Source organism: Cebus imitator, unplaced genomic scaffold (genome assembly GCF_001604975.1).
Source record: "Cebus imitator isolate Cc_AM_T3 unplaced genomic scaffold, Cebus_imitator-1.0 Scaffold426, whole genome shotgun sequence".
Taxonomy (NCBI): Eukaryota; Metazoa; Chordata; class Mammalia; order Primates; family Cebidae; genus Cebus; species Cebus imitator.
The window spans coordinates 181,848-194,275 of record NW_016107741.1 but is presented as its reverse complement, the minus strand read 5'-3'; positions in this window follow the sequence as shown (position 1 = coordinate 194,275).

Sequence of the window (12,428 nt, the reverse complement as noted above, 5' to 3'; positions counted from 1 at the left end):
AAAAACCTTATCTGAGGGATTTAGAAGGGAGCAAAGACCACCTGATGACTGTCAAACAGATCATCCAGAGGTGAAACCCCTCTGAGGAATTTAGAAGGGAGCAAAGACCTCCTGGTGACCATCAACCAGGCTTGGAGGCAAAACTCCTTATCTGGGAATTTAGAAGTAAGAAAGCTTCCCTGGTATCTAAGTTGGCATCTGGTTCCAGGCCTCATTCAACTTTTATAAGTAACTAAAATTTCTATACCTCTCTGGAATGCCGTGCTGAAACTCATTTTACAACCCTAAGCTCCTGCCTTAAGGTCTATTGATAGTACTAAGGAAAAATCCACTGAGGCATGCTCAGTCCTCTTGCTGAGGCACCCAATGCAGCGTTCTTCCTTCTTAATAAACTTTCCTTTTTCAAACATATACTGTTGTTGGTAAATTCTTTTTACCAACCCGTGAGTTGACCACTTTCCAATGCCAGGGATCTGATACCTTGCCTGGCAACCTCCTTTGTTTATAAATTATTCAGCCTCAGTATCTTTTCAGCAGTGTGAAAATGAACTAATACAGTAAATTTGTTACAGGTAGTTAGGTATGAGTGGGGCAGGAGAGGGCTCTCCCCACACCCATGAGACATGTCAGGTGATGGTTTGGCAATTGTCTCATTGCCTCTCTTAAAATGATAATTCGGCAGTGCCAGGGAGAGACCATTTCCTGATGGTCCACACCTGTTAATATCGAAATGTTAATTGAATGCAGGCCCCACAGAGAAGTAGCTTCCTGGGCATGCATGTTAAGAGACAAAATGGCAAAGTATGATCTTCCAGGTATACTTCACTGGAAAAGCGAAGAAAGCCTCAGATGGGCATGCATACAACTCCCTAAACACACTGAGTGTGTGCACAGTTATGAAGGGTAAAGAAGACACTGCACATGTGGGCTGCCCTAAGGGAAGAATCATGGGAAAGAGGTGAGCCTATAAAGTTCTAGGATCCCTGTTATTGCCTTTTTTTGCTGTTTTCTTTTGCTCTCTGTACTCTCTTGGAACTTCAGGTGCTGTTTGGGTCTCTTTCAAGTGAATTTTCCTTTCTTTCCTGTTCTAAAGCTTTTTAAACAAACCCACTCCTGCTCTGAAACTTACCTTGGTCTCTTTTTCTGCTTTATGCCCTCCAGTTGAATTCTTTCTTCTGAGGAGGCAAGGATTGAAGTTGCTGTGGATGTGTATGGGTTCACTGCAAGTAACTCAGGGTAACTTGGATCTCTTCCACTGGTAACAAATTGGTACTGCAGAGAGTAGGGTACTACTATAAAGATACTTGAAAATGTGGAAGTGACTTTAGAACTGAGTAATGGGCAGAGGTCGGAAGAGTTTGCAGGGCTCTGAAGAAGACAGGAAGATGTGGGAAAATTTGGATCTTCCTAGAGACTTGTTGAATAATTTTGACCAAAATGCTGATTGTGATATGGACAGTGAAGTCCAGGGTTAGGCTTGGAGGGAGATGAGGAAGTTGTTGGGAACTGGAGCAAAGGTCACTCTTACTATGCTTTAGCAAAGAGACTGGCAGCATTTTGTCCCTGTCTTAGAGACTGTGGAACTTTGAACTTGTGAGAGATGATCTGAAGTTGCAACTTATGTTTAGAAAAGCAGAGCATAAAGGTTTGGACAATTTGTAGCTGGCAATGAGGTACAAAAGAAAAATAGATTTTCTGGGGAGAAGTTCAAGCTGGCTACAGAAATTTCATAAGTAATAAGGAGTCAAGACTACGGGAAAATGTCTCCAGGGCATGCGAGAGGTCTTTATGGCAGCCTATCCTAGACTTGGAGGCCTAACAGGGAATAATGGTTCCTGGGCCAGGCCCAAGGTCCCCACTGCTCTGTGCAGCCTTGGGACTTGGTATCCTGTGTCCCAGCTGCTCTATCTCCAGCTGTGGCTAAAAGGGGCCAAGGTACAGCTTGAGCCATTGTTTCAGACGGTGCAAGCCCCAAGGCTTGGTGGCTCCCACATGATGTTGGGCTTAAGTGTGCACAGAAGTCAATAATTGAGATTTGGGAACCTAATGTGGGAGCCTAGATTTCAGAGAATGTATGGAAATGCCTGGATGTCCAGGAAGAAATCTGCTGCATGGGCAGAACCCTCATGAAGAACATCTGCTAGAGCAGTGTGGAAGGGAAATGTGGGATTGGAGTCCCCACACAGAGTCCCCACTGGGGCACTGCCTAGTGGAGCTGTGAGAAGACAGCCACCATCCTCCAAAACCCAGAATGGTAGATCCAGTGACAGCTTGCACCATGCATCTACAGAAAGTCACAGGCACTCAACCCCAGCCCACGAAGGAGCTCCCCAAGACCATGGGAGTTCACCCCTTGTGTCAGCATGACCAGATGTGAGAAATGGAGTCAAGGGAGATAATTTTGGAGCTTTAAGATTTAATGACTGCTGGATTTTGCACTTGTATGGGGACTGTAGCTCCTTTGTTTTAGTTAATTTCTCCGATTTGAAATGGGAGCATTTATCCAATGCCTGTACCCCCATTGTATCTTGGAAGTAACTAACATGTTTTGATTTTAAAAGCTCCTAGGAAGAAGGGACTTGCCTTATCTCAGATGAGACTTTGGACTGTGGACTTTTTAGTTAATGCTGAAATGAGTTAAGACTTTGGGGGGCTGTCATTAGGAAGGCATGATGGGTTTGAAATGTGAAAAGACATGAGATTTGGGAAGAGCCAGAGACAGAATGATATGGTTTTGGTCTGTGTCCCCACTGAAATCTCATCTCAAATTGTAATCCCATGTGTCAAGGGAGGGAGATAATTGGGTCATGGGAGGAGGTTCCCTACATGGTGTTCTCATGATGGTGAGTGAGTTCTCATGAGATCTGATGGTTTTATAAGGGGTTCTTTACCTTTTGCTCTCTCTTCGCTCTTCTGCCACCCTGTTAAGAAGTGCCTTCTGCCATGATTATGTTTCCTGAGGCCTCCCCAGCCATGTGGAACTGTGAATCAATTAAACCTCTTTATACATTACCCAATCTCACATATTTCTTTATAGCAGTGTGAAATGAACTAATACAATTAGTGATGTTGCGCATTTTTTAATATGCTTCTTGGCCACATACATATCTTCTTTTGAAAAGTGTTCATGTCCTTTGCCCACTTTCTAATGGGATTGTTTGTTTTTTACTAGTTAATTTGTTCAAATTCCTTATAGATTCTTGGTAACAGACCTTTGTTGGATGCATAGTTTGCAAAAATTTTCTCCTATTCTGTAGGTTGTCCCTTTACTCTGTTGATAGTTTCTTTTGCTGAGCAGAAGCTCTTTCATTTAATTAGATCCTATTCATCATTTTTTGTTTTTGTTGCAGTTGCTTTTGGCATCTTTGTCATGAAATATTTGCCAGGGTCTATGTCTCTAACAGTATTTCCTAAGTTATCTTACAGGTTTTTTAGTGTTTTAGATTTTACAGTTAAGTCTTTAATTCATCTTGAGTTGATTTTTGCATATGGTGTAAGGAAGGGGTTAAGGTTAAATCTTCATATGGCTAGCCAGTTATTCTAGCACCATTTATTGAATAGGAAATCCTTTTCCCATTGCTTGTTTATGTCAGCTTTGTCAAAGACCAATATTTGTAGGTGGATGAAATTATTTCTGGGCTCTCTATTCTGTTCCACTGGTCTACATGTCTGTTTTTGTACTAGTACCATGCTGTTTTGGTTACTATAGCCTTGTAGGGTAACTTGAAGTCAACTAGCATGATGCCTCCAGCTTTGTTCTTTTTTATTAGGATTGCCTTAGCTATTCAGGCTCTATTTTGGTTCCATATGAATTTCAAAGTAATCTTTTCTAATTCTGTGAAGAATGTCACTAGTAGTTTCGTAGGAATAGTATTGAATCTGTAATTTGCTTCGGATAGTATGGCCATTTTAACTATATTGATTCTTCCTATCCATGAGCATGGAATGTTTTTCCATTTGTTTGTGTTATCTCTGATTTCTTTGAGCAGTGTTCTGTAATTCTCATTATAGATATCTTTCACCTTCCTATTTAGCTATATTCCTAGGTATTTTATTCCTTTTGTGGCCATTGTGAATGGGATTGCATTCTTGATTTGGCTGTCAGCTTGGATATTGTTGATGTATAGAAATGCCACTTGTGTTTGTACATTGATTTTGTATACTGAAGCTTTGCTGAAGTTGTTCATCAGATCTAGGAGCTTTTGGGCAGAGACAATGGAGTTTTCCAGGTATAGAATTATATAATCTAAAAACATGTATTCTTACTTCCTATCTTTCTATTTACATGCCTTTTATTTCTTTCACTTGCCCAATTGCTCTGGTCAGGAATTTCAGTACTATGTTGAATAGGAATGGTGAGAGAGGGCACTCTTGTCTTCTTCTGGTTCTCAAAGGGAATGCTTCCACCTTTTGTCTATTCAGTATGATGTTGGCTGTCGGTTTGTACAGAGGGCTTTTATTATTTTGAGATATGTTTCTTCACTGCTTGAGGGGTTTTAACATGAAGGGATGCTGATTTTATTGAAAGCCTCTTCTGCATCTATTGAGATGATCATGTGGTTTTTGTTTTTAGTTCTGTTTATATGATGAATCACATTTATTAATTTGCATATGTTGAACCAACCTTGCATCCCAGAAATAAAGACTACTTGATTGTGGTGGATTAGTCTTATCATGTGCTGCTGGATTTGGTGTGGTAGTATTTTGTTGAAGATTTTTACATGTATATTCATCAAGGATACCCAATAGATAATTTTTAAAACCCTCACCCCCTTCCCACCTTTCTACATTTTGGAGTTCCCAGTATCTATTGTTTCCATCTTTATGTCCATGTGTACCCATTGTTTAGCTCCTAGTTATAAGTAGGAACATGCGGTATTTGACTTTCTGAGTTATTTCATGTAGTAGGGCAATAGCCTCCAACTCTATCCATGTTGTTGCAAAGGACATAATTTCATTCTTTTTTGTGGCTGTATAGAATTCCATGGTGTATATGTACCACATATTCTTTATCCAGCCATCATTGATGGACACTTAGGTTGATTCCATTACTTTGGTATTGTGAATAGTGCTGTGATAAACATGTGAGTGTGGCTGGGTATTTTGGACATAAAATTTCTTTTGAATGGAACCCAGAAGCGAATTTGCTGGGTCCTGCTAATTTCTGATCAGCTACCATCTTGAAGTCTCTCCCTGAAACATTGACCTTTTAAAGAACTGTAAAATATATTTTTAAATCAAGAACAAAATAAAACGAGTCTACTATGGTGGGAAACAAGAGCAGCTCATTTCTGTGGTCAGCCCCCTCAAATTTCATCTGCAAGAAAGGTCAAAAGACTTATGGGGTTGAGTATTTGATATTCTTACACATTTTAACGTCTTAGAGGCTCCAAATGCCAGGGTGGCATTGGCATTTTGAACATCACTTTTCACTTAGTAAAATTTCCAGCTGCAGACAGGATTTCTCATTCTTGGGGCATGAGATGACAGCAATTATTTGACTTTGGGAAATTGCAAAATGGCTTTTCTCTCCTTTGTGTATTTTTCTTGGACTCAATTAAGAGTAGGCTTTCCTGGTTGCTTAGATACTCATCTGTCACCTCTAAAGGTCCCTTCTTATCCTTTGATTACCTACTTTTGACTTTTATTTCATTGCCACTGACTTTGTTAAACTTTACTCAAGTCCTAGTATCCTTGGAAACAGTGATAATAAAGAGATTCCCCCACTCTTGGAGTTCTGGAAATAGCTTACTGCAAAAAACGACCTGTCCCTTTATGACTTAGATAGGACTCATAGGTGCCCCCTTGTTTACCAAAGACAAGACCAGACTTGGTCTTAGTAGATAGAATGTTGAATAATCAGGGCTACCAAGCTGGGAGTCTGTAATTGAATATGTATGTGTGTGTGTGTGTTTGTGTGTGTGTGTGTATACATACATATGTGTGTGTATATATGTATGTATATATATGTATAAAGTGATTACACACCCACACAGATATGTACATATTTCACACCGTGCACTCCTTAAAACAGGGTTCCTTTCCAAGATCCTTGGTGATTTTGAGATTTTGCCCCATTAGCTACATCTGTTCACTTGCAACCCATTTGCATAGTAAACCACAGGCCACAAAGGGGAAGTGTTCCATGCCAAAGGGCTCAATCTGGACATTATTACCACTGAAATAAAAACAGGGCTTGGAAAAAGTTCTTTTCGCTCAAGAAAATAATCAACTGAATAAACCAAATCTACCCCCAAAGGCAAAGTTCACAGGGATTTAGTATAATCAATGAGAATTTCTTACCTTTCCATTCTAGTCTTAGCATAGCAGTTTTGAGTCCTGTAGAGAAAGATCCACATAAATAGTTTAGGAGGCTGGAAAGCCTCAAGCCACTGTGTCTATGTGATTCCCTTATTGGCAGACTATAACCAAAATTAAATCTGAGGGTACATGGTTCACATTACTGTTTTAAGGGGGTCTTTTTTGAACTGTTAAATAAGACAGAAACAAAGGGGTTACATTATTTCACTTAGACTTTTTTTGGTTCGTAAACTTATTATTATTTTTTTTTTATGCAGTCCTTCTTCTGGCTATTTCCTGAGGCTTTCAGGACTCTAATTTGAATGGAAACTTACTGCTGGGGAGAGCACATCATAATGCCTTACAAAGATCCATCATTTGTCCTTTCTGTAGGGTACCATTCCACTCTCCAAAGTGAGGCATGAATTCAAGGGGAAGTTGCAGAAAGTGGTTCAAGTCTTATTGTTCTTAAAAGATACTGTCAAGTAGAAAACAAATCTGGGCTTAGCAAGAAGAGATTTCATTTTATAGAATAATTGCAAGGGAGAGGGGATTGCAATTAGGGGAGGGGAACTACTTGCAGTAGGGAGATTGCTTATAGGCAAATGTCTCAAGAGTTAGGCAAAAAGGGTTTTGCTTTTATAAGAAGTAAACAAAAGTAAGAATCAGGTGTTGGGAAGTCAGATGCAGGATGATGTTATAGAACAGTCAGAGAATGTCTTACCCTTAGCCCAGCCTGTTCTTAGGAGGTGTGGTCTGCTGGTGCAAGCTGAGGGTGGGGTCCAAGTTCAGGTACCCATGGGAAAAGGATAAGCTTACACAAAGTTTGGTTCAAAAGCATTTTGTTCCATTGGTCAATAGGGAAGCAGTTCAACTTATCGTTTATGAAGGAAAAAAAAATAGGAATTTGGGTGACACACCTTTCAAGGCATCATCTTGGAAACAGAGACAAGACCTCACCAGACACTGACTTTCCAGCCTCCAGAACTATGAGAAACAGATTTCTGTTCTTCATAAATTACTCAGGCTGTGGTATGTTGTTACAGCAGCACAAACAGACTAAGATACAGTACATCTGTCAAAAATATAGTTTAACATTGCTACAATACTGTTAACGATATTAGAGACTGTATTTGGATTTTCCAAGTTTTTCCACTAATCACCTCTCTCTGTTCCAGGATCAAATCCAGATCCCACACTGCATTTAGTCATCATCATATCCTCTAGTCCCCTCTGATCTGTGACAATTTATTGTACTTTCCTTGTCTTTTATGACCTTGACCAGTGTTAAGGAGTCCTTGTCTGGTGTTTTATAGAAAGTCACTCAATTTGATTCTGTCTGATGTTTGTCACAATTAGACTGGGGTTTTGGGATTTGAGGAAGGACATGACCGAGGAGAGGTGCCCTTCTCCTTACCATATGCAAGGCTACATGATAGCCACATGGCTTTGCTCTGGTGATGCTGACCTTGATCGCATGGTTCAGGTGATACTTGCCAGGTTTCTTCCCTGTAAACTTTCTTTTCTCTTTTCAGTGCAGGGTGATTCTTTCAGAATATAAGTTAATTCATGGCCACCCTGTCTTCAAAACGTTCTAACAGCTTCCCACCTCATTCAGTGCACTTAGAAATGTTTTTACGATTACTGCTAGTGTGTCCATGGCTGACTCCTGCTGCTGCTGGGCTCTTTGCTCCAGCAAGTCCCCCTTGCTACCCCAACCCCATCTCACCCACATTGGCCTCTTGCTGGTCTAGAAGTACCTGAAGCCCTCTCTGATCCCAGAGCCCATGCCAGTGCCTTGTGCTATGCAGAAGCATTCTCCCCACGGCCTTGTGTTCCTTTCAGTATCTGTGTTTCCTGCTCAACCTGTGTAAAATGTTGCTGTCATGCAGCACTCTGTCTCTCTTTCCTTGTACCATGTGCTTGTTTTTCCTTTGGATATCTGTGCTTTTGATGACAGCAGCTCTGATTCTGTTCACTGCACAATCCCCAGCAAGTACTATGGGTACAACCCTGTGGTAGGAGCTCAAACACATGCATGGCAAATGAATGAGTGAGCAAAGGGAAGGTGATAAGTAGCAGTCTCTGCATTTGGTTTTATGTGAAGATTGGGAAAATGGGATATTTTCTGCTCCAGTGGTATATGAAGAAGAAATGCTTTGATTGCAAACTAGGAAACCACAGTGGAACTTTCATCTACCAAAAGTTTCCATCCTATATTCCAAAGTTTAGGGTTACTATAAGCTCTGTGACATTGACCTGAATTTAAATATCATATTAAACCAATAAGTGAAAAATTTGAGGATTTCCTAAGAAATGAAATTAGGCAACTGTTTAATCAAATATTTATGTGCATAAACACCTCAGAGAATCACCTGTTATGAAGTGAAAGAACTTTGGGGGACACACTTAGAAGTAGCAGTTGTGATTCTGAAAGAGTTAACTTGGTTCACTTGGGTAAACCCTCTATATCCCAAGGAGTAGCATGCTTGTTATAGGATTAAGCAAGACTGAATCTCTTTCGGTATCTATTACCCAATAGAACAATAGGAACTCTCACTGGGGAGCATCTGTTTAGACAAAAGAAAACTACTAAGGGCAATTTTAATTAATATAGTTTTACGTATTCATCTATCTAGCTTCCCATGGGTTTTTTTCCTCTGTTCCTCTGGATCTCTGGACAGTGAGGTCAATGGCCATTCTCATCTAGATAAATATGGTCAATATGAAAGCATTTGCTCTTAATATTTTCTAAGGAACCAGTCTGTTTTCCTTTTTTCTTTCTATTTGTGAATAAATATTTGGAGGAGAATGATTCTGCCTCCAGCAAGTCTATATCATCTAGTATTTATGGGCCAAAGGAATAGTCTGAAGACAGAGTAAGAGAAAGGTAGAAGCTACAAGTATAAAATGCTTTGTGAGAGACTCTCCTGACCTTTTATTGTAAATGAGTATAATGATCAACAGCCATTCCCAAAATGAGATCGGTAGAGGCACTCTGCAAAATTTTAGATAAACAATTATAGAACTAGTAATGAATATTTTCATATATTATCCCAGTGGCTGTAAATAGAAATCTCTTGTTATTAGAAATGTTGCTTCTGCTAATGATATGTTTGGGAAAAACAAATAGTAACTATTGATGGTCCTTATTTCCCATTGTTGCTACAGACTCCAATTTTTATTTACCAACTTTGAAAATCAGTATTTCTATATTTACAGTTATGAGGTCATTTGAGGAGGAGGAAGAGAAAAATTTTCTTACCATCTGTGAAAATAGTAGCTCACTCATCCTCACCAGCATAAGTGTATAATATTATTTAAACACCAGCAAGCAAATTCCTATACTAATCCGGTCTGTGTTTACAGGGTTGTTTTCTAGTGATCCCCCACCTTTTTTTTCCAGAGACTGCAATATATATGCTGTAAAGAAATTTCAATATTCCTTTAAAAAATGGATAATAGAGAACTACTATTGTTAGTAACAGAGTCTTAGGTAAAACACTAGGAAATGCTTTCTCTGGTCAATAGAGTACTCATTATTTTTTGAAGATGAGCATAAGATTACTTGAGTAGAACTTGAGGTCACAATTCTTCAGAATAACCAAGAAAACCTTAGTAATATGTGAACATTATTAATTTTGAAGAGTTATATTGCTCCTTTGGCAATCCAGTTGACATTACAATGATTTATTTTTCAATTAAAGAACACTGTATACAATGTTTATTTTTCCTAAACTCTATTTTTAATGTAAAACCGTAACTCAAAAGCTTTCATACTGGTGACCAAATAGTTCAGAAACTAGTTTTTAAGTAAGTATAATCATTTTTTAAAATTATACTTTAAGTTCTTGGGTACATGTGCAGAACGTGCAGGTTTGTTACATAGATATACATGTGCCATGGTGGTTTGCTGCACTCATCAACCTGTCATCTATATTAGGTATTTCTCCTAATGTTATCCCTCCCCTAGGCCCCCGCCCTGGTGTGTAATGTTCCCCTCCCTGTGTCCATATGTTCTCATTGTTCAACTCCCACTTATGAGTGAGAACACAAAGTGTTTGGTTTTCTGTTCTTGTGTTCTGTTCTTTGCTGAGAATGATGGTTTCCAGCTTCATCCATGTCCCTGCAAAGGACATGAACTCTTCCTTTTTTATGGCTGCATAGTATTCCATGGTGTATATGTGCCACATTTTCTTTATCCAGCCTATCATTGATGGGCCTTTGGGTTGGCTCCAAGTCTTTGCTGTTGTGAATAGTACCACAATAAACATGTGTGCAGGTGTCTTTATAGTAGAATGATTTATAATACTTTGGGTATATGCCCAGCAACGGATTGCTGGGTCAAATGATATTTCTGATTCTAGATCTTTGAGGAATTGCCACACTGTCTTCCACAATGGTTAAACTTATTTACAGTCCCACTAACAGTGTAAAAGTGTTCTTATTTCTCCACATCATCTCCAGCATCTGTTGTTTCCTGACTTTTTAATGATCACCATTCTAACTGACCTGCGATGGTATCTCATTGTGGTTTTGATTTGCATCTCTAGCGACCAGTGATGATGAGCTTTGTTATTCACATGTTTGTTGGCTGCATAAATATCTTCTTTTGAGAAGTGTCTATTCATATCTTTGACCCACTTTTTGATGAGGTTGTTTTTTTCTTGTAAATTTGTTTAAGTTCTTTGTAGATTCTGGACATTAGCCCTTGTCAGATGGATAGATTGCAAAACATTTCTCCCATTCTGTAGGTTGGCTGTTCACTTTGATGATAAATTCTTTTGCCGTGCAGAAGCTCTTTAGTTTAATTAGATCCCAGTTGTCAATTCGGGCTTTTGTTGCCATTGCTTTTGATGTTTTAGTCATGAAGTCTTTGCCTATGCTTATGTCCTGTATGGTATTGCCTAGGTTTTCTTCTAGAGTTTTTATGCTTTTAGGTCTTAAATTTCAGTCTGTAATCCATCTTGAGTTAATTTGTACATAAGGTGTAAGGAAGGGATCCAGTTTCAGTTTTCTGTATATGGCTAGCCAGTTTTCCCAACACCATTTATTAAATAGGGAATCCTTTCCCCATTGCTTGTTTTTGTCAGGTTTGTCGAAGATCAGATGAATGCAGATGTGTGGTGTTATTTCTGAGGCCTCTGTTCTGTTCCATTGGTCTATATCTCTATTTTGGTACCAGTACCATGCTGTCTTGGTTACTGTACTCTTGTAGTGCTTGTAGTGTAGTTTGAAGCCAAGCAGTGTGATGTCTCCAGCTTTGTTCTTTTTGCTTAGGATTGGCTTGGCTAGATGGGCTCTTTTATGGTTCCATATGAAATTTAAAGTAGTTTTTTTCTAATTCTGTGAAGAAAGTCAATGGTAGCTTGATGGGAATAGCAATGAATCTATAAATTACTTTGGGGAGTATGGCCATTTTCATGATATTGATTCTTCCTATCCATGAACATGAAATATTTTTTCATTTGTTTGTGTCCTCTCTTATTTTGTTGAGCAGTGGTTTGCAGTTCTCCTTGAACAGGTCCTTCACATCCCTTGTTAGTTGTATCCCTAGGTATTTTATTATATTTGTAGCAATTGTGAATGGGAGTTGACTCATGATTTGGCTCTCTGTTTGTCTATTATTGGTATATAGGAATGCTTGTGAATTTGCACATTGATTTTGTATCCTGAGACTTTGCTGAAGTTGCTTATCAGCTTAAGGAGATTTTGGACTGAGATGATGGGGTTTTCTAAATATACTATCATGTCATCTGCAAACAGAGGCAATTTGACTTCCTTTCTTCCTATTTGAATATCCTTTATTTCTTTCTGTTGCCTAATTGCCCTGGCCAGAACTTCCAATACTATGTCGAATACGATTGTTGAGAGAAGACATCCTTGTCTTGTGTCAGTTTTCAGAGGGAATGCTTCCAGCTTTTGCCCATTTAGTATGATATTGGCTGTGGGTTTGTCATAAATAGCTCTTATTATTTTGTGATACACTCTATCAACACCTAGTTTATTGAGAGATTTTAGCATGAAAGGCTGTTGAATTTTATTGAAGGCCTTTTCTGCATCTATTGAGATAATTGTGATTTTTGTAATTGGTTCTGTTTATGTGACTATGTTTATTAATTTGCATA